Source organism: Rhinatrema bivittatum, chromosome 3 (genome assembly GCF_901001135.1).
Source record: "Rhinatrema bivittatum chromosome 3, aRhiBiv1.1, whole genome shotgun sequence".
NCBI lineage: Eukaryota > Metazoa > Chordata > Amphibia > Gymnophiona > Rhinatrematidae > Rhinatrema > Rhinatrema bivittatum.
Window position 1 is genome coordinate 393,663,583 of NC_042617.1, and position 24,066 is coordinate 393,687,648.

The following is a 24,066-nucleotide window of genomic DNA, read 5'->3' on the forward strand; positions in this document are numbered from 1 at the left end:
ATAAAGTCAGATGCACTAAGCATTTTTCCTACAAAACAAAGCTAAACAATAAAAAAAATCCTTTAATGCATCTGGCCCTTAAAATATTTATTTATTTATTTATTTTTAATTTTTATATACCGACATTCTTACATCCGATGTAAATCATACCGGTTTACATTAAACAGAATAGCAGGAAATAAATTTCCATAGTCTAATACAATGAACATTTCTAATTAAAATTGTTAACAAGTGAAAAGAAAAGGTAAAGAATTGGAATAAAGGTTAAATTACAGAAAAATATAAAAGATTTTTTTTTTTTTACTAATAGAGAAAAGTAGGAAACTGGCATTTTCAATCTTGCAAAATGTTTGTAAAATGAAAATTACTTTTCATTTCATGTTTCACTAAAATTTGCTTGCAGTTTCAAAAGAACTCACCACTTTTTTCTTTCCAGTACAAAGCTTTTGCATTAACTTTTATGATAAAAGTATTCACAAAGAAGTAAAAAGATGACAATTATTTTTTGTGAAATTATTTGTGTAATGAACATTTTTACTCCTTTACTCTCTCTGGCATCATGAACAAACAATTAATAATAACTTTGGGCTTTATAACCTACTTTTCCAAATTATGCCCAAGGTGGCTTACAGCAATTTTAGAATTAAGTACATGTCCCTGGAGCTTGCAACCTAAGGGGGTAATTTTCTATAGCTTTCACACAGAAAAAGTCCCTTTTCGCGTGTGATAGCTAGATCAGGGCAGAGTCGGGGCGGAGTCGGCAGCGGAAGGGGAGGAGTCGGGGCGGCACTGGGGCAGACACGGCGAAGACATCGCTGACAGCGAAAAGGTAAGGCCCCATATTGCTGTCAGTAACGCGCCCAATAACCTTACCTTTCACGGTAGCGCTATTGGTTTGCGAAAGCTGGCAGCGATTGCACTGCGGTGGTGCGATCGCTGCTGGCTTTCACAGGCCCACCCCCACCCCCATGCCCCCCGGTACCGCGCGATTCACTAGGGCCTGTGATTTTAGAAAATCCAGGTCTAAGTGGATATCTGAGGCAATAGGAGTAAATTTGATTTATCCGAGATTATGAAGAGTATTGGTGAAGGTACTTGGATTTGAACCCTGGTTTCCCTAGCCCTCAGAATATTGTTCAAATCACGCAGCCACTCCTTCCCTGTTACATTTTCACTGGTTTGCAATATATACTGTTTTAAGAACAGAAAATATTTCCTGTTTGATAGCAAATGTATGGTGCAATTGCCTTCCACAACACATAAAATTATGGTATATTATGACATGACAATAATTCTCAGCTCCTCTAGTTTAGAGCAATCACTACCAATAAGCACCTTGTCCATTGTCCACTGTAGTTATTGCTTAATAAGCAAGAAGCCTGAAAAGCACTGTATTTGCAGCAAATAAATATCTTGTGGGAAGAACCCTGCAATGGATCAGTCAGCTTATCAGCATACTAAGGGCCCTATTTACTAAGCATTTTTCCCATAGATGCAAAATAGGAGAAAAGCTTTAGTAAAAAAAGCTTCTATAAAAGAAAGCCAGACAATAATATAACACAGCTTTATTAGAAAAAAATATGAAAGCAGTGCTCTTTGTTACAGTCAGGGTATATATTGTGAGGTCATTCAGCACTATTTAGCCACATGAGTATAGCTGATGCAGTTAAGTAGCGACTGCTGAATATGTACCTATGTTCAATGGCTGCTGCTTAGCTGTATAAGTCTCTTATGTGGTTAAAACGTTAGCTGCATAAGTTGTGGACGTGTAGAAGGTGGATAGGATCAGAGCAAGTTACTCGTATAAGTTATGCGTCTAACTAGGGATATTTAGTCTTAGCTGCATAAGTTATGTAGCTAAGTTAGACCTGCCATAGAGCAGGTCTAACTTATATATTCATCGGCTTAGCCATACCGCTCAATATCGCATCTAAGTTAGCCAATTACGTCTGCCTAGTAACTTAGAAAAACAGTTAACATTTGAATATCTATCTCTGTATTCAGTATATACTTGTAAGATTTGGGGTTAGAACTTGGTAAGTGGTCTTGTAGAGAAAACAACTGAAAAGTAGAAAGTCCTCCAAAATTTGATTTGCTCCTTTTTTTGCTAGTACAAGATTAACTCTTGGACTTGTTTGCTCCAATTCTTTCTTTCTTTCTTTAAGAACATAAGAACATAAGAAATGCCATACTGGGTCAGACCAAGGGTCCATCAAGTCCAGTATCCTGTTTCCAAGAGTGGCCAATCCAAGTCACATGTACTGGCAAGTTCCCAAACATTAGACAGATTGCTTATTAATTACCGTAATAGCAGTTTATGGATTTAACATCTAAGAACTTATCCAAACCTTTTTTAAACTCAGTAACACTAACTGATGAAACCACATCCCCTGGCAATGACTTTCAGAGTTTAACTATGTGCTGAGTGAAAAAGAATTTTCTTTGATTTGTTTTAAATGAGCTACTTGCTAACTTTATGGAGTGTCCCTGGTCTTTCAATTGTCAGCGAGTAAATAACCGATTTACATTAACTTGGTCAAGTCCTTTCTTGATTTTGTAGACCTCTATCATATACCCCTTCAGTTGTCTCTTCTCCAAACTAAACAACCCTAACTTCTTTATGTTAGGAAGTGCTAGGAGAGCGGTTCCACTTTCTAGGGGATTGTGTGTTCTTGGACCACGGCTCGACCCCAGAGGAACTCTGAAGAGGTGCCGAGGCAGGCGAGGCATGCCCGAGTATGGGCTGGACAAGAGCGAAGCTGGAGTGAAGACAGACGATGGAATCCAGAGCAGGGACGAGGCTGGAGTGAAGACAAGGATGACTGAAGGTACTGACCCTCCACCGGACCTGCACGCTTTGGGAAGACCAACAACGCAATGGTGGTCTTTCTTTAAGTGTTTCTTTAAGTGTTTTATATACTGTCATTCCATGTGAGAATCACTAGCTCATAATGGTTCACTTGACATCCTCCCCTTCAAGAGATATTATTTCTCCTTGGGTCTACCCCTTGTTGGCAAAGGTTCAATACCTAACAATACATCCTAGAGTTATTAAATCATTAAACAGTTTTGTCGATGCCAACAAAAATAGTGAATATTTTAATTTCCTTCCATTGTTTAGCATTTTGTGTAGTCCAAAATTAATGCAGCTGCATTTTGATTAACTGTCTCTGTGGAACAATTTGTGATATCTGTGTTATAAGATTCCTTAACCAAAAAATTTTTATGGAAAGCCAATTAAATACATTTTTTTCAGTTTGATATTTTCCTGCTGTTCCTTTGGGCTTTCAGCTCAAAGTCAAACTGGACTCTGATGGCATGAGCCTCCATTCGCATTTACCTAGGATTTCCACCCTTTTACTTATCTCCTGCCTAGATTAACCATTTTAACAATGGTCCTTAGTTAGTGGCCACACACCATGCTTCCCTCTGGAACTCAGTATGTGTGAACCCTGAATATGGCCACTAGATGTCACTACTGTAGGACAGAAACTCCCTCCAATGGGGCCTGTGAACATTACATCCACAAGATGCTCAGCCCTTGCAGACCTGAGAAACAATTGTACCTGAGTCCTCTGAATGGCAGCAGTCACCACTTTTAGCCACTAGGCCAGACTGTTTCATATCTTCTATTAAATCAACATGTATGTAGTATTACATAACTTAAATGACAGCTTACCGATGATCCTTAATTCATGTAAAATTATGCACAAAATTACAGAAGTTAAACAGTTTCATCACATTTGTCCATACAAAGCAAGGGGAATAGGAAAGGAACAGATTCTGTGATAGCTATAGTAACAGCTCATATTTCGAGAGGCAGTGAAAAGCTTTAAAAATCTGTTGTCTGAAGTAAAATTCACTGGCTTTGCTTTAGGTGATGATCTTTGATATCAGTAGCAGTTCCATACTCACTAATATTTGTGAACGATGCTCCATTTAAACTGGAGATGACAGAGGAGTTTTATAATGTGATACTTCTACATTGTGGTACCAAAGGAAGAGGGCATAGAAAGATGTTGTAATGGATGCTTGGAAGCAGATTGATACAACTCCTGAGAAAATAATAGTTCTCATGAGTAATGGAGCTCCAACAATGATTGGAAAGACAGATGATGCAAGTACACTACTGAAATAACAAGAGATCTGATGCCAAAAAAGTTTTCACCTGGTATTTTTCATCAACTATAGCTTCCTGAATTCTAAGCCATGAATGATGTAAAGAACAAACTGATCACAAATGTTTTATGTATCCCCCAAAATATAGAGATCATTTCTTCTTATTGTTTATTGAGTCTAGAGAAAACTTAAGAGTTCTATAGTACTTGATATTTATTTATTTTGATATCTAAACCATTCTTCCAAGATCGTTCAGGGAAGGTTTCAATAAAACATAAAAACAGTCAACATATGGTGGAAGTAGAAGCAGAAGACACAAAATTAAACAATATATCAGTGAACATCAAACAGCAGTAAATACTAGGGATGTGAATCGTTTTTCAACGATTAAAATTATCGTCCGATAATGTTTATATCGTCTTAAATCGTTATAGAACACGATACAATAGAAATTCTAACGATTTATCGTTAAAAATCGTTAAATCGTGTTAGTGCGCACTAACTCGAGTTAGTGCACACTAACTCCCCGTTAGTGCGCACTAACTCGATTTAGTGCGCATTAACTGAAAATGATACAAATAAACACTTTCCAGGTCACTGAAGGTCAGTTAGGAATGAATATGTGTTCCTATTGGCTGGCTGCCCTCTTATCTATTGATGTTACCAAGGTTACCACTGAGGTGATGGTTGGGGGGATGGGAAATGGAACTGGAAACTAACGAACACCAACAGAAAATGAAACAAAGTGTTCACACTTCCCAGGTCAGTAAAGGTCACTTAGGAATGAATATGTATGTATGTATTCCTATTGGCTGGCTGTGCTCTTATCTATTGATGTTACCAAGGCTAATACTGAGGTAATGGTTGGGGGGATGTGAAATGGAAACAGTTGGAAGCTTGACAAAAAAAGTAATGTAATGATCAGCACTCACGTGACTAGAACTTGTTTGTTTATTATTTTTGTTAGCAGGCACCTGAAATGCTAGTGCATGTTGAATTTGCCAATCACTGTGCATTTTAGAAAGGTGGTCCTGGCTGGAACTGTACACAGTTCAAATATATGTAATTGATTGTTGGTAAGTGTATTTTTTAAGTAGCCACACTGGCACAAGTATGTTTACTTTTCCTCCTACTTAACTCACTAGCTCAGCTTTGTAAGAAGGGCTTCTCTGCTTGTGTGTTGTTTTTGTTTGGTGTGAGGAGAGCAGAAACATCAGATCTTTATTCAATCTACTACAGTCATCTCTTACAGTGCCCTATCCCTATTAATACCAGGAGTGTTGTGATCTTCCTGCACACAGTGCCCTAACCCTGATACCAGTCTGAGACAGCTCCCTCCCTGCATTACTAGTGAGAGGCTGGCTTCACAGACAGGGGGGAGCTGCCTGACCCTCACTCCTGACTTCCCCCATGTCCCAGCTAGTGAATGGTGTGTGGGTGAGGGGGGGGGGGGGGAGGATGGTGAAGTCTGAGACAGCTCCCTCCCTGCATTACTAGTGAGAGGCTGGCTTCACAGACAGGGGGGAGCTGCCTGACCCTCACTCCTGACTTCCCCCATGTCCCAGCTAGTGAATGGTGTGTGGGTGAGGGGGGGGGGGAGGATGGTGAAGTCTGAGACAGCTCCCTCCCTGCATTACTAGTGAGAGGCTGGCTTCACAGACAGGGGGGAGCTGCCTGACCCTCACTCCTGACTTCCCCCATGTCCCAGCTAGTGAATGGTGTGTGGGTGAGGGGGGGGGGAGGATGGTGAAGTCTGAGACAGCTCCCTCCCTGCATTACTAGTGAGAGGCTGGCTTCACAGACAGGGGGGAGCTGCCTGACCCTCACTCCTGACTTCCCCCATGTCCCAGCTAGTGAATGGTGTGTGGGTGAGGGGGGGGGGAGGATGGTGAAGTCTGAGACAGCTCCCTCCCTGCATTACTAGTGAGAGGCTGGCTTCACAGACAGGGGGGAGCTGCCTGACCCTCACTCCTCCGGGGTATTGTGATCTTCCTGCACACAGTGCCCTATCCCTGATACCAGGGGTGTTGTGATCTTCCTGCATGCAGTGCCCTATCCCTATTAATACCAGGAGTGTTGTGATCTTCCTGCATGCAGTGCCCTATCCCTATTAATACCAGGAGTGTTGTGATCTTCCTGCATGCAGTGCCCTATCCCTGATACCGGGATGTGTGCAAGAAGATCACAACACCCCCGGTATCAGGAATAGGGCACTGTGTGCAGGAAGATCACAACACCCCCAGTATCAGGAATAGGGCACTGTGTGCAGGAAGATCACAACACCCCTGGTATTAGGGATAGGGCACTGTGTGCAGGAAGATCACAATACCCCTGGTATCAGGGTTAGGGCACAAGTTCTAGTCACATTGACTGATCACATTACTTGTTTTGTCAAGCTACCAACTGTTTCCATTTCCCATCCCCCATATACTGTCAGTAGGAAGCTTGGTAACATGAATAAATAAGAGGGCAGCCAATAGGAATACATATTCATTCCTAAACTGACCTTAACTGACCTGAAAAGTGTCAAATTGTATCATTTTCAGTTAGTGCGCACTAACTCCCAGTTAGTGCGCACTAACTCGAGTTAGTGCGCACTAATCGGAAAAAACGATTTTTAACGATTTTTTAACTAAAAAATCGTGCCTAAGACGATTTTCTTGCCCTGCCACACGATTTCTATCATTAAGACGATATGGAAAATGATTCACATCCCTAGTAAATACTAAAGAACATCTAAAAGAGATAGGGTCAGGTGATAAGCAAACAGCTTGCAGGAATTTATTCGACTAATTTGGAACTGCAAAAGAAATCGAGACACAGCTGAATTAAAGGTGGTAGTGTGAAATCATCAGATAATTACCCTCTTCTGACTGTAATGAGTGAGGTGGAATGTACAGTATGCGATCAACCACTCAGGCAAACAAGTGGGGACCTTGTCGTGCTAGCCCTAAATGTCAACATTAAGATGGTAACACTTAAACAGGTGCGCAGGCCCACATGTGCACGTTTGCCAGCTCGCATCCAAGGGCGTATCCATTTTATAACACATGCACGTATATGCATGCATGTTTATAAAATAGACTGGACGTGCATACATATGCACGGCCATTTTAAATGGCCGTGCACAGGTATGTGCAAATGCCTCTTCTAATGTGTAAGTGGGGGAATTTTATATGGAACAAATGCCCTTACCATTTGACATTTTCCCAGTTTATTTCCAGTTCACCCAGTTTAGGGATAGGACTTGCAACTCCTCTAATTCATTAGCCACCATTCCCTCCTGTTAGCCCTGACCTTTAAAACTGCACTACTTTGCTTATATTTTTTTTTATTTTACTACTTACACACCATCCATGGCAGAAGTTAATTTACTCGGCAGGGGACCCTGGCACGTGCAAGGACATGTAAGTATTTGCACACACATCTCTTGGCCAGGCCCTGACCACGCCCACATTCTGCCCTGACCACGCCCATGCTCTGCCCCTTTTTAGAAACTTTTGAATTGTGCACACAGCAGGAGATGTGTGGGTCCTTGGCTGGCTTTTAAAATCCACTCAGTGTGCGCCGGCCCAACTTGTGCATGTATCTCCCGGTTTTGGCACGCTCAGGGCTTTAAACATTTGCTTTTATAGCTTTAAATTTAATATGCTGAGCAATCCACACAACCAATGAAGCAGGTTGAACCATGTTTTCTGAATTGTACCTAGCAAAGCAGTCTAGCTGCAAGGTTTTGAATTAGCTGTAAATATCCTGCACTTTTTGCTGGTAAACCCAAATACCAGATATTACAGTAGTCAACATGCAATATCACAATGGTATACAATATTTGCCCAAAGTCTGAATTAGTAAAATAACTGTTAAGTGTTCCAAATAAGAAAAGCAACTTTTTATAACAGAGAAGATTTGTCAATCTATTTATTTATTTATTTAACATTTTTCTATACCGATCTTCATGAAAAGGATTCATATCAAACCGGTTTACATGGAACTAGGGGTTTAAGTAAATAATAAATAACCGAATAATAATTATATAATTAGGTAATCAAATAACAAGTAGGTCAAAGCAAAGCAAAGTTACATATAACAAGGAGATTAAACTTGGCGAGCTAGAGTAGCCAGGAAGTAGAAAGGCAGCGAAAAAACTATAAATTAAATACATATGAAGAGTACTGGGCCTGGTGAGAGCATCTCGTCAGTTGGGCTGAGTCCGGATTGACCTTGTAGATTTTAGGGGAAGGCTTAATCTAAGATTAGAGATGCATAAATCTGGACACTCAGACTATGTACTTGATATTTTTTCTTGTATTACAATCCCATCCAATCTAACAAATGGACACGGCACTTTTTTCTCCCCCCCCCCCCCCCCAATAATACCTCTATTTATTGAGTATTTATTTTCAGTTTGCACCCATTCACCACTGACCTCACTTCCCAAATGCCCCATCACAGTCTACCCCAGGGGAAGATACAATTGAACATTATCAGCAAACATCTGAAAATTGATCTTAGCTTTTTAAATATTCTTTGTTAAAGGCTTCAGAAAGATATTACATAGCCATGGGGAGAGTAGTGCCCCTTGAGGATTCTACATGGTGTCAGGGTTGACAGAGTTTGAACTTGTTATCCTAGAGGGCAAAGGCTGAGAAGATATAGAGTCAGGGAAAGGCCAGGGCATATGTACCCTCCAGTTGCCAGGTAGTTAGACATACCATAGAAAGGTCTCATTGGTTCAGCATAGGGTATACCCTGATTGGTGATAGAATGTAACAGACATCTGACTCCTGCAGTAAGTCATCTGGAACCTCTGCTCATCTGGCTTGTTCTTCTGTGACATTAAGCTCTGCAGTCTGCTCCAGTGTTCTTGCTTTGTATCCAGCCCTACAATCCTGCTCCAGTGTTCTTGCTCTCTATCTAATTTTACAGTCCTGTTCCAATGTCCCTGCTCCACATCTAGGCCTTTAATCTTCCTTCGGTGTTTCTACTTCATGCCTCTTTCCTGGGTTCCTGATGATGAGACTGCTCCAGTATGTAACACCTATTGGAGTAGCAGATCCCTATTGCTGAGGGGTGATTGAGCTGCCTAGTGAGCAAGCCCACTAGGCCCAACCCATCAACTGGTGGAGAAACCCTCTGGTGGAACCAACTGGAGCTTCACCTATAGCCCTGGGGTTCCAGGGTCTAGCTGAACTTAGTTGGATCCCCAGCACAATCCAAGAGAAGAGTCCAGGCAAATATGGGTTGAGGCAGGTGGAAGACAGCAGAACAGGTAACAAGCCAGAGGTCAGAGTAGACAGCAGAAGGACGGAGCCCAGGCCAGAGTCAAAATCCAGGAAGTCAGTCCAAGAAAAACAGAATAGACAAACAGACAGGACCAGCAGGACAAAGAAAAATAAGGAACAAGCAGGAACTGGAGCAAGATAGGACAGGCAAGGAAATGGACTACAAATAGAGCATAGAGGAACAAGGGACAAGGGACAAGGCAAGGAACACAGAACAAAGTACAAGGCAGGAGAAAGACAAGGATAGCAACATGCACTGGAACACTAGGACACCAAGAGACCTGTTCCTGCAGTGCTGCTGGTTGCAAGAGACGTCCTTATTCACTCATGAAGGAAGGATGTGACATCATCAGCCAGCACCTCAGGAAGTCCCAGCTAGGGGACCTATAAAAGGCAGTCCAAAATTGGAGGAAATTTTATCCCGGGTCATGCAACTGGAGTTGCTTCGGAACAGAGGTGAGTCGGCATAACACAGTATTACAGCTGCATGCCGAGATACCATCCAAGCTAGGCCTGGTTTTACTGACCTTGGTTGAACCTTCATCTAGCCATCCAACCTCTTCAGGTACACCTCTTCCTATGATACCATTCACTAGTGACCAAATATACCCTGACACAAACTAGCAGATACTGACCAGAAGAAGAGATTCTAATGTTCAATATTGAGAAGCCTTCTCTTTTTTAAAGGATTAGTTGTAATGGACAGGGGCACCTCTTAGCAGGCAAATTTAGCTTCTCAAATACAGGTTCAAAACTTTCTTGTTTAGGCAGCTGCTGATCAGCATTCTCCTTTGGCTCCATCATCTGTTCTGGCTCAGCTGTGTATACTGGATCCTTCCATATCTGGTTATTATAGTATACTTAAATGGTCCCAATACCTGTTTGTTCCCCTTTGTCATTTGCTGCCCAATTGTTCCTCCTTTATACTCAGTCCCATCAGTGTCCTTCTGGTTGATATGGTATCCGAAAGAGGATCATTCTGTATCCTGATGCATGAGATCAGATTCTTCGGTACTATTTTCACAAGTAGGAATATATAGTTTTAGCTATATAAGAAGTTATGGGGTTCTTTAGATTTAATAGTTTACGTTTACATATAATTTTTTTTTTTAGTTATAGGCATGACAGCATACTTAAAAAACTCCCCTTGAGGAAGCCCTCAGCTTGTAGGTGTTATGATTCTGCCCACGGCTAGGGCCGTGGGCAGCCTCCCACCTTTTTCTTCCCCTCCTCCGCGGCCCAGAGGCTGCCGGCGCTCTCTCCGCACAGCTGGAGCTGGCCTGGTACAGCCCTTGTGGCCAGGAGGCCGCCGACAATGTCCCCTCGTGGCCCGGAGGCCGCTGACGTTCCTGCTGCTGTCCGGTGGCAGGGAGCCACCCACAGTCTTCCCACAGCCCAGAGGCCATCCTTTTCTGCGCCTTTGCGGCTGGAGCCAACGTTTGGTCCCTCCTCTGCGGCAGGAAGCTGCCTCCAACTTCGGAGCCTCTTCTGCGGTCTGGCCCTGCTCCTGCTCTGAGCTGCAGCAGGAGCCACTCTCCAGGGTCCTGTCTTAGGTGCGAGGCCGCGCCTCTCTCCAATTCTTAAAGGGCCCACAGTGGGAGTGTCCTGCGGCCCCTCCTGATAATGTCATCAAAGGTGCTCCTCTTCAGCCCTATAAGAAGGGCCTTTCTTCACTTCCTCATTGCCTTTGCAAGGAGTCAGTCCGCTCCTGGGCTCTTTGTCATCTCAGCTTCTCCTAGGCACTCTGTTCTTCATGGGAATTCCTTGTCTTTGTCTTGGTCTCTCATCGGATCTTGTGTCTTCGTCTTGTAAAGTTCCAGATGTCCTGATGTTCCAGTTGTTCTTTTCTCCAGATCTCCTGATATTCTAGATGTCCTGTTCTCCAGATCCCCTGACATTCCAGATGTCCTGTTCTCCTGATGTCCTTGTGTCCAGATGATCTTGTATCCAGATGTCCTTCATCAGCAGCGCAAGTCTCCGGAAGATCCTTATTTTTAATGTTCCAAGCTCCGAGTTCCTTGCTCCAAGTCCTTACTCAGAGTTCCTTGCTCCGAGCCCCTGCTCCAAGTTCCTTGCTCTGAGTCTTGGCCAACTTCATTTCAAATTCTCTCTTAGCCTGCCTTATCAATGATTTACATTTAACTTGACAATGCTTATGCGTTTTCCTATTTTCTTCAGATGGATTCTTCTTCAAATTTCTGAAGGATTTTTTTTGGCTAAAATAGCCTCTGCCACCTCACCTTTTAAATATGCCAGTAATTGTTTTGCTTTCCTTCCACCTTACTTAATGCGTGCAATACATCTGGACTGTGCTTCTAAGAATGTATTTTTAAATGATGTCCATCCCTGTTGTACACTTTTAACCATTGCAACTGCACCTTTCAGTTTTTTCTAAGTATTTTCCTCATTTTATCAAAGTTTCCCTTTTGAAAATTTAGTGTTAGAGCTTTAGATTTACATACTATCCCCTTCCAGTCATTAGTTCAAATTTGATCATGTTTTGATCACTATTGCCAAGTGGCCCCACCCCATTACCTATCTTACCAAATCCTGCATTCCACTAAGAATTAAATCTAAAATAGCTCCCTCTCTCAGTTCCTGAATTAATTGCTCCATAAGTCAGTCATTTATTCCACCTAGGAACTTTATATCTCTAGCATGTCCTGATGTTACGTATACCCAGTCAATATTGTGGTAATTGAAATCTCCCATTATTACTGCACTGCCAAATTGGTTAGCCTCCCTGATTTCTCTTAGCATTTCATCATCTGCCTGACCATTTTGGCTAGCTAGATGGTAGTATACTCCTATCACTAAACTCCTATCCAGCACATATGGGATATCCACCCATATAGATTCTACTGAGCATTTAGTCTCTTGTATGATCTTTATCCTGTTAGATTCTATACCTTCCCACACATAAAGTGCCACACTCCTACTAAGTTGATCCTCCCTATGATTGCAATATAATTTGTACCCTGTTATAGCCCTGTCTCATTGGTTATCCTCCTTCCACCAGGTCTCTGAGATGCGAATTATGTCTATCTCATCATTTACTACTATACAAATTAACTTTTCCATCTTACTACTTAGACTTCTGGCATTTGCATACAGATATTTCAATGTGCATTTTTTGTTTGCATTAACAACCTGCTTTTCAGTTTTTAATGGAACCTCTCTATTGGCATGCCCTAACTCTCTTGTTTCATTAGTATCCTTCAAAGATACATTCCTCCAAACAAAGAACTGCTGAGTGACTGTTGGCTTTCCCCCTTGTTCTAGTTTATAAGCTGTTTTATCTCCTTTTTAAAAGAATTAATTTAGTTTTTTTGCAATGGCCTTATCTTCCCTAAGAGCCCCTTTAACCCCTCAATCATCTAATGGTCCAACCGACTCCCTCACAGGTTTCTTGCTTCAGATATATTTAAAACAAGTTTTTATTATGAGTTTTTGCCTCTACAGCAAACTTTATTTGAAATTCTCTCTTAGCCTGCCTTATCAATGGTTCACACTTAACTTGTCAATGCTTATGCTTTTTCCTATTTTCTTCAGATGGATCATTCTTCAAATTTTTTAAGGATTTTTTTGGCTAAAGTAGCCTCTTTTATCTCACCTTTTAACCATGCCAGTAATCATTTTGCCTTTCTTCCACATTTCTTAGGGGCGGATTTTAAAAGGCGCGCGAATAGCCTACTTTTGTTTGCGCTCCAGGCGCAAACAAAAGTACGCTGGATTTTAGTAGATACGCGCGGAGCCGCGTGTATCTGCTAAAAACCTGGATCGGCGCGCGCAAGGCTATGGATTTTGTATAGCCGGCGCGCGCCGAGCCGCGCAGCCTACCCCCGTTCCCTCCAAGGCCGCTCCGAAATCGGAGCGGCCTCGGAGGGAACTTTTCTTTGCCCTCCCCTCACCTTCCCCTCCCTTCCCCTACCTAACCCACCCGCCCGGCCCTGTCTAAATCCCCCCCTTACCTTTGTCGGGGGATTTACGCCTCCCGGAGGGAGGCGTAAATCCCCGCGCGCCAGCGGGCCTCCTGCGTGCCGGGCCGTGACCTGGGGGCGGGTACGGAGGGCGTGGCCACGCCCCCGGACCGCCCTGGGCCGTAGCCACGCCCCCGTACCCACCCCCAAAATGCTGCCGACACGCCCCCGAAACGCCGCGACGACCGGGCCCGCCCCCGACACGCCCCCTCGGAGAACCCCGGGACTTACGCGAGTCCCGGGGCTCTGTGCGCGCCGGGAGGCCTATGTAAAATAGGCTTCCCGGCGCGCAGGGCCCTGCTCGCGTAAATCCGCCCGGTTTTGGGCGGATTTACGCGAGCAGGGCTCTGAAAATCCGCCCCTTAATGCGTGGAATACATTTGGCCTACGCTTCTAAGATTGTATTTTTAAACAATGTCCATGCCTGTTGTACACTTTTAACCTTTGTGGCTGCATCTTTCTGTTTTTTCTAACTAATTTCCTTATTTTATCTAAGTTTCCTTTTTGAAAATTTAGAGTTGGAGCTGTAGATTTACATATTGTCTCCCTTCCAGTCATTAGTTCAAATTTGATCATGTTATGATCACTATTGCCAAGTGGCCTACCACCATTACCTCTCTCTCCAAATCCTGGATTCCATTAAGAATTAAATCTAAAACAGCTCCCTTTCTCATTGGTTCCTGAACTAATTGCTTCATGAAGCACTTGTTTATTCCATCCAGGAACTTTATGTCTCTAGCATGTCCTGATGTTACATTTACATAATCCATATGACTATAAGTAAAGAATCACTTAATGTAAAAGACATAACCAGAAATTGCTTTTTCAAAACCTGTGACCACTTTATTATACAACAAATATCAACATATTCAAAGCAAGTCAATGTATTTGGCAATCACATTCTGCAAGGACACGATATCAAATTACAAGCACATTGAGTGTAGATCCATACATTCATTGTTACAAATGGTAACATAAATATACAGTTTCAGCAACTTATCCTTTAGCACAATCATGATTATAGCAAAGAACATAGAAAGCTGAAGTGGCAACCTAATAGCTACAGTACAGCTCTAATGTTAGAGCTGAGAGTAGCACAACTATGTGATGGCAAGAAGAAGGCCCAGACAGACCATGTTGAAAGAGTGCATTCAGGGGGGACAGCACAGTTCAAGAAGAAGGCAGCAAGACCAGGACCAAAGAGAGGAGCATGGAGGCCAAGGACCAGGAAAATACACAACAGCATGGAGGCAAGTACCAAGAGAATATGCAGCAGTATGGAGGCAGAAGACCTAAGAGATGACACAGCAGTATGGAAGCAGAAGCCCTGGGAAATGATAGAGCAGGATGGAGGCAGCAGCATGATGGGATGAGATGAGATGAGAGACCAGCATGGAGGCAGCAGCACCATGAGATGAGATGAGATATGATGAGAAGAGACAGCAGCAGGACCATGATTGGAGACAGCATCAAGGAGGCTGGAGTATAGGCAGAGCATAGTAGAGGCCATTATAAATAGGCAGCAGACCAACATAGGCAGAAAGTAGACCATCCCCATCATCAAGCCAGCACAGTAAATCTATAGTGAGGATGGGCCCAACTGTCTTCTTCCATCTATCTGGCACAGGAACTCTGTAGTGAGAAGGGGCCAGCAGTCTTCTTCCATCTAGCCAGCAGAGGAACTCTGTAGTCAGGATGGACCCAGTAGGCTTCTTCCGTCTAGCCAGCACAGGAACTCTGTAGTCAGGACAGGCCCAGTAGTCTTCATACATCTAGCTGACACAGGCCCAGCTATGCTTTTGTCTACAAGTCAAGTCTTGTAAGCTGGGTATATATGGCACCACTACAGCAGCCTCATGGTCCTTTTCATGACATGGCTTTAAAGTTGTGGGTGGCATATCTTTGAGGGTCTTACCCCTGGGTCTTCTCTCTGTTGCATGGTGTGGAGTCCTGGGATGCAGGGGAAGGCACAGATGGAAGCTAGGGCATTCATTGTAGAATTTGTGTTAACACACTGGCCATGTTGTTGATGGATATTGACACAGTGGTTAGAGCTTGCATGTGGGCTGCTGTCTGATCATGCATGGCCTGGGTCTGAGTGTTGACAGCCCTCTTCAAGTGCAGTAGCTTTGCCCTTATGTGGTAGAAGTGTACGCCATACCTCCTTTCCAGGTGGCCCAACTGCTCATTCATAGAGGGCTTTGTTGGTGCTGGTGCTGTGCTGGGTATGGAAGGAGCTGCTGTTTGGGCCTCCAAATGTGGCATGATGGGGCTGGTAAGCTTCTCCTGCTCAGTGCCTGCTGCCTCCTGCTGGTGATGTGGCATGCTGGAGGTAGGTTTTGATGGCTAGATTGCCTCCCACTGCAGGTTGCGGTCTTCCATGAAGCCTGATATTTTGAGGCCACATTCAGAGGGCTTGCTGAGCTGAGGAGTGTCAGCATCTGCAGCTGTTGTTCTTCAGGCTACTGCTGCTACTCCTCGTCCGCTTCACTAACCTGTGTTGCTGCATCCAATTGTAAGGTTGCATGTAAATGTAGGGCTGCACTTCTGGTCCCTGGGTTGGTGCTGCTGGTCCTTGGGGCTTGACGGCTGGGACCAGCAGATTCCTGGGCAAGAGCTGTGGAAACAAAGAAGATGACATAAGTACTAATGCTAAGAATTACAGATGTACTGACTGGCATAAGATGCATACTTTGCATCAATCTTTGTGAGCATCTTATGTGGATATATGTAACAGCACTGACATTTAGAGTGAAGGTGAACTTACCGGATGCAGCTCAAGTGGTGTCCAGCTGCTCATCCACCCCCTCAAATACATCTAGTCCCAGCCTATCAATGAGGCGCTGCTCCATCGGTGTCATGATGATGGGCAAGGGGCTCCTCCTCCAGCTTGCTGCAGATCTTTATTGTGGCTCGCCACCTTGTTTTTCAGTTGGGCCTTGATGTCACAGTACTGGTGGAACACCTACTCCACACTCCTTTTCACTCCGCTGCATTGGGATATGGTCCAGGGGATAGTGCACCAGATCTGGCCATTGGCTGCCCTCAATGTTTTAGCTGCACGGTTGCCAAAGTGCATGACATAGTTCTTGAGTGATGACCCCAGTGATGATCATGTCCTCCACATTGAACTATAAAGCCCAAAGAAGACCGTGCTCTGCTGCCTGGTTGCCATATGAATGGGGTGCTACTTCTGCTTCCAGAGAGGTGTCACATTCCTCACTCTTGCTCCCATTCTCCACTCCCCTACCTTCCTCCCCCCAATCCTGCACCTGCCCTACTAACTTCCCTCCCTGTCTATCCCTATCCTACAGTTCTCCCACTATACTCACCTGCCTAGCCCCTTCCCCCTCCCACTTCTTCCTAGCCCTTCTCTCCTATTTCTACTCCTATCCCTGCCCTTGTCCCTACTCCTTCTCCTCCTCCTACCATTTTTGCCCTCATCCTCCCCTTCCTCTCCTCATGCCTATTCTGTCCTCTCTTCTTTATCTATCACATGTGTACTGTACTGAATTTCTGGGCTGTCCCATAGAAAGGGCACCAGAACATTTCTAGGACTTATATTTGGATGTATAACTTACATTCTGATATTAAAAATAACCTTCATACAAAACACATCTGGTTGATGATGGTTCTAATGTTTCTAGTCAGGCTGTAACATAGAAGCTCAGAATATGGCAGCAGCAAAGAACCATTTGGTCTATCTAGCTTGCAGAGGTGTACTTTCCTGCTGTGTTGCCCCAGGTCTTTTATTCTCCTTCCATACACCACTCAAGTTTCTTGTTGTCTATATTTTCTTAAAATAGATGTTATCAATATTTCTATATACACAAAGGATCATTTTACAAAATCCTCTTATTTATTTAAAATATTTAGTTCTTACCTATCTACTATTAAAGGTGGGTTACAACTTTACATTCATAAAATAAACTAAAGAATATTAAACAACCAAATAACATACTTAAACTTCCTATTTTCAGAGCACTTGTCATTAATAATTTTCAAGGGTGTGTTTGGCTTAAAATTGGCGTCCTACATTATATAAAGCTGCATGGTTACTATTTTGTTTTTCAGCCAACGTTGTTCATGTCCCCTAAGGTAGAGCTTAAAAACTCGAAACGTTGGTATCAAGATGTCATGCTTCATTAGCACTACGGATATTTGCTGAAGATAAGTGATTGTGTGATTTTTTGAGAATCTAGCACTAGCGAGTGAAACCCAATATCAAGCTATAGTGAAAGCTAACTATCGGGCCGATACACTAAGGACACGTTAGAAAGAGTGCGGCAGTGCTGGGCGCACCCTCGTTTGCCGCATGCACAGTTCGGATCACATACCGCTCGATACTCTATTTAAATTACTTGCAAATGCAAGCCGCGTCCAACCCGCGTCCATGAAGCGCAATCCATTTTACTGTATAAGCGTTTTATACAGCGCCTATACAGTATCCCGGGTGCGCTGGTACCTGTCATTTCAAATGTCATTTCAAATGACATTTGAAATGACAGGTACCAGGAAGTGGATCCCAAATTTAACCAAAAGAAAACCTAAAAACCTAAAATCCCTGAATCATGGCAGGCAAAAAGCGACTTGACATGTAAAGTATTGTGAATAAGTGTAAGCAAAGAAAACTTACTTTTTCTTTCTTTCATCCCTCTCTGCCCCCCTGCCTCCCGGGGGCAGCCGGCGGTGAAAGCTGCTTCCAGCGGCCCCCGCCGGCGAAGATTGACGAACGCATGCCCGTAGTGCACGGGCGCCGTGACGTCTCGCACGCCCGTTCATACGCTTTCGCTGACTTGGGGGCCCGTCAATTTGGGCGCTCAAGCCAGCGAAGCGTATGAACGTACACCGTGATGTCACGCACGCCCGTTCATATGCTTTCGCTGACTTGGGGGCCCGTCAATTTGGGTGCTCAAGCCAGCGAAGCGCATGAACGGGCGTGCGTGACGTCACATGCTGCAAGATGGCGCTGGGGAGATTTATATGGCAGATGGGGAAAGGTGAGCTACATTTCTGGAGATGAAAGACACATCCACAAATTAAAGATGCACTGGTGAGGGTTCAGGGTAAAGATTGGTTGTCCAAATACCCAACTTCTAGTGAAAGCTTCATGAGTGATAAGGGGGTGAAAGGCAAGCCCTTGTGGTGTATGTGTATATGTATTAATGTATATATATATATATATACTGTACATTATACACACATTCCAGACATCTATGAGATGTTTGAGCCTATTCGTGACTTGAACTGTGCAATCTGATCATTTATTTATATATGGGGCTTTATCATTCTATGTTATTACCTATATAGTCTCTATTGATGGGCAGTACTTTCTACTGGTCGTAGCTCTGAAGTTGATTCTTTTTTTTTTTTTTTTAATCTCTTTATTAATTTTTCCATTACAATACAAATAAGGATTTACCTTACCGTAAGGTATAGCATTTAAAGATACAAACATAACAAGTAAAACTTTGTATACATCTCATTAATCCAAAAAAATTTTGCTATTACCTTATTATACCATGCACTCTAGGAGATCCATCTAATATTCAAATGGAGCATCTTAAAACTTACAAATCTAAATAAAGAAATTTAGAAAGTAGTGGGGATTTCAATCATATCCCTGAGTTTACAACAGAAAATTTAAGCAGGTATCTCTTTAGATAACAAAAATTTTTCCAATTGCTCAGGCTCCATAAACACATACCGTGTATTATCTATTGTTAGAACACATTTACATGGAAATTTAATCAATATACGTGCTCCTAGAGCACGTGCTCTGGAACATAGACTCAAGAATCTTTTTCTACGTATCTGTGTCGCTCTAACTACATCCGGGTAAACCCATATCTTTTCTCCTAAGTACAATTTATTCCTGCACTTAAGAAAATTTTTCAACAAATTATCCCTATCAATTGCTATAGCAAATGTCACTAGCAATGTTCCCCTTTTCTCTATCTGTTCTTCCTGAGAAGTTTCTAAAAAACCAGAAAGGTCTTCTAGGGGGGACATTGTCATTGGTTTTTGTTGAGTAGTATTTTTTTCTCCTTCTCCTTCACCTAATTTAATTGATTCAGGTAAAAAGTAAGCTTTAATTATATTAGGTAAATTGGTGGAAGAATAGGAGAGCACTTCCAGTAGGTATTTATTTAACTGTTCGTTAGGCGAAATAAGTTTACATTTGGGGAAGTTTATCATTCTCAGATTATTATATCTGAGACTGTTCTCTAATTTCTCAATTCTTTTATCTGATCTAGTTTCCCCTTGGATCAAAATAGCTTGAATCTCTTTCATCTGGTCAACTTGAATATCCAATTTTTGTATTTTCACTGAATTAGATAATACTACTGGATTTACTATTGTTGATTGGTCTTGAAAACCTTGAAATGCCTTATTTAAAGAAATAATTGTTTTTTCAAAAACAGACACAGCATTCCATAATACATCCAAAGTAACTACTTCAGGCTTTTCTAACAATGTAATCTCTGGTATGCTTACAGGAGCTCTCTGAGAGAATTTTACTTGACTGCCTATTTCTGTTGAACTTTCCCCTTCTATGATTACTGGCTGCAAAATGCCAGTTCCAAGAATTGTCCCGATGTTAACTTCTTTCAAGGCAGACAAAACTTTGTCGCCCTGAATCTGTCCATTCTTTACAATGGCTGTTGCTCCCTCGAACACTTCTCCCATCTGTGACATCTTCGGTCTCAGAGGGTCTGCAGTATCAGCCATTGTATCATGGACTGGCGGGGGAGGGGATTTCGTCAAAGAGTTCAGGGAGCTGCTCCTGCTCCGATGACCCAGCTGACTCTCCTGGGGCTTGAAGTTGATTCTTACTCACTGGAAAGATTCCACTGTCTTTGGTAACGTGCTCTTTGAAAAAATTCATATAGACTGGGTGCGTTTTGGAAATGAAGCTAGGATTGTATTAATTTTGAAACTTTTTCACTGGCATTGATTTGAATATTTAGAAATTGTTTGGCAGATGATGATTTTACATTGATAGGCATTGGTTAAGGAATCTATGAGTCCATGAAACCTGTTTGATGTATTCTATATTAAAAAAAAAAAAACCTTTGAAGTTGTATAATTTTAAATTAAATGTGCTTGAGTATTGATGTTTTTTTAAAAAAATGTAAAAGAACTTTGAAAAGAATGTGTTTTTCTCCCACTTTATGGATTTACAAAACTATTGGTATTTGTGGATAAACATTTTCCTTTACTTGGTTTACATTTTGTCTTACTGCACAACTGGTCAGAGGAATAATGCCTGTCCTCCTATCTGTGTCAAGATGTGCAGCTGCATCCCGATGTTTCAGGAGCATTCCACCAGAAATCCCATCGTTAGTTGCGTGAATAATTCAAGGTCAAACTTGAAACAGGCACATTTTGGCCCAGTTTGAGTTCAATAGAGTTTTTGTGATATCAGTGAGGGGAAAGGAAGGGGTGAGGCTCAGTGACCTCGCAGATGAGAAAAAGGAGAGAATGGGTCTTGGTGGTATCAGAATGACTCAGCACTGTCAGCAAGGGATGGGGCTTAGTGACATAAGCAGAAAAATTGGCAGCATCACCAGGGACAGGATGAGGAGGTGGGACTGGGGCGTATTTGCAGGGGAGAGAAGGAAGAGAGTAAAAATGAGAGAGATCACACAGTGATTATGGGGTTGGGGGAAGAGGGGATTCTGTTCTTTGAAGGAGTTTTTACACATGTGCTACTTTGAATATTTTTCATTTTCTCCTGTGAATATCAGCTAGGGATGTGCAGAGCAAAATTTTATGTTCATATTTTTTATGTCCGAAAGGGGGTCCCACTTGCGGCCAATATGGACATAAAAAAAATCCAATGAGTTGGGTATATGTACATATGTGCAAAAAAAAAAATTAAACCCCCTCACCCTCCTTAATCCCCCCCCCAGACTTACCACAACTCCCTGGTGATCGAGCGAGGAGTGAGGACGTCATTTCTGCAATCCTTGGCGAGAAGCATGTGACGTCGGTGGCACGTCGAGTGACGCGGCGTCACGTGATTCCCGGCTCGTTCGCGCCGGACGGCTCGTTCGGCCCAAAAAGAACTTTTGGCCAGCTTGGGGGGGCCTCCTGACCCCCTCAAGCTGGCCAAAAGTTCTTTTTGGGCCGAACGAGCCGTCCGGCGCGAACTTGCCGGGAATCACGTGACGTCGGCGTCACGTGATTCCCGGCTTGTTCGCGCCGAACGAGCCGTCCGGCGCGAACTTGCCGGGAATCACGTGACGTCGCGTCTGAGTGACGCGGCGCCACGTGATTCCCGGCTCGTTCGCGCCGGACGGCTCGTTCGGCCCAAAAAGAACTTTTGGCCAGCTTGGGGGGGTCAGGAGGCCCCCCCAAGCTGGCCAAAAGTTCTTTTTGGGCCGAACGAGCCGGGAATCACGTGACGCCGGCGTCACTCGACGTGCCGCCGACGTCACATGCTTCTCGCCAAGGATTGCAGAAATGGCGTCCTCACTCCTCGCTCCATCACCAGGGAGTTGTGGTAAGTCGGGGGGGGGGGGGGGGGATTAAGGAGGGTGAGGGGGTTTATATTTTTATTTTGGCTCAACAATCGCGATTTCCCACATATCGAACATATCTATGTTCGATATGTGGGAAATCCGATCGTTTATGTCGAATCAATTTTTTAAGTAAAAAAAAAATATGAGTTGCGTTTTACTAATGCGGTCAATCCGAATGCACACCCCTAATATCAGCATAGGGTGTCTTTTAGCTAAGCCAATGAGCTCTTAGCCTGCATTTAAGACACTGCAACTGAAGGAATTGAAGCATAGAAAGCTTATGGTCATACAAATAGGAAAAACAAGGAATTTACAGCCTGATTGCTTTTCAAAACTGCACATAATCTCTGACTGAAGCAGAGTGTAAACCTCAACAGGCTTTAAGAAGTATCATAAAACTGAATGTTTTCAGCCGGTGTTATTACAGTTCAATTATTGTTCGTACTCACTTGGTTTATCAATTAGCATCTTGCTTGTATAATGAGTATGCTGTTGTGGAGTCACCTGAAAAATGCCATTTTACTGTATCCAGTCCAGATAAATGTAATTTTATAAAATTCTTTCACCTCCTACTTTGACTATGAAATCAAAGAAACTTGTGTATTTTACCAAAGGCTTACATTAGAGACCTGCAGCAGTTTTTACATTATAACTGAATAATTAAACATTGGAAGAGCTGCTAAGAATAACTAACAAAGCAAAACGATAATGGGTTTGCTCTACTCTTACTAATCATGAATGAGTTTAACTGATTCTGTAACTTGAATGAGCTGGAAGAATAAATCCCCTGTTTATGGGGAAAACATTATGGATTTCGGACATATCTTTAAAAATTAAATAATTAAATCCTAATGCATCTGTTAGGTTTGACTGTAATTTGCCAGAGAGCCTTTGTCCTGTTGTCGATCACTGCAAAATTAACAAAGTATAACATCAGATGCATTTGATTGGCCAAGGATTGCTGCATCATTCCATACCAATCCCCAAATAGTGCTTACATTTCTAACATATCTAAAAACCAAACCAAAGGTATTTATAAGTGATGGATGCAATTCTTTTGAAAAAAATTGAAATCCCTTTTGATATGAATCTAAATCACCTTTGATCTAGGTTTGTTTTTTTTTCCTGAAAATAATAATCCAGGAATGATGCTGAAGGGGTAGACTGTTAAAAATTCAATCTGATTTTTTTCTGCTTTATGGCTTATTGGCTTTCACTTAAAGCTTGAGGAAATGTCCTCTTCTAATTATTTAGTGGTATTTTATCCTATACCAGCAGTTTTGAGCATATCCAATCTAATCTCCCCTACCATTGAGAACAGCCCACAATGGGGAAGGTCAAGCTGAGTAGAAACCTGTGCACTGGGAGGGATATGGGGTTAAAGGGGGCAGGGTGATAAAATAACAGTGAGAACAAGCAGTGAAGACTAAAGGTCAGAGTTAAGAATGAGACATATAATTGCAATACCTTTACCCAAAAAAAGGCAAAATTGTAAGTATTTGTGGGAGAAATATATGTAGGCCTCAATATTAAACCTAAACATTTAGGAAAGTTAGTTGGATAAGTCATATCTGGCTAACTTACATAGGATATACAGCAGCATAATTATGATGCTAAACGTCTCTGGAGAAATCATCACTTAGCCGGATAAGTCATATTTTTCTACTTCAAATCACATAGATGTTCAAATACAGTCAGGGGCTGACCAATGGCGCCAGTAGCCCCTGTGACATAGTATGGGCAAAGGCTATTGGCGCCATTTTGATTCCTGGCACGAGTGCAGGAGATCGCTCCCGGACCCCCGCTGGACCCCCAGGGACTTTTGGCCAGCTTGGGGGTCCTCCTGACCCCCCCAAGGCTTGCCAATAATCCCTGGGGGTCCAGCGGGGGTCCGGGAGTGATTTCATTGTTGGCTGCCAGGAATCAAAATGGCGCTGATAGCCTTTGCCCATACCATGTCACAGGGGCTACCGGCGCCATTGGTCAGCCCCTGTCACATGGTATGAGCACAAGATGGCGCCGATGGCCATGTGACAGGGGCTGAACAATGGCGCCGGTAGCCCCTGTGACATAGTAGTTCAGAGGCTATTCGGCACCATTTTGAGCACGGCTTGCAGTGACACACCGGGCACGGAGGGACAAATGGAACCCGGGACC

At 43.0% G+C, this 24,066-nt stretch overlaps 1 protein-coding gene across 5 annotated transcripts in view; it reads right to left on the bottom strand.

The window, feature by feature from the left end:
- Positions 1-24,066, bottom strand: part of COL19A1 (collagen type XIX alpha 1 chain) — a 1,176,857-nt gene that overhangs the window by 408,897 nt on the left and 743,894 nt on the right. The gene's annotated exons all lie outside the window — the stretch shown is intronic.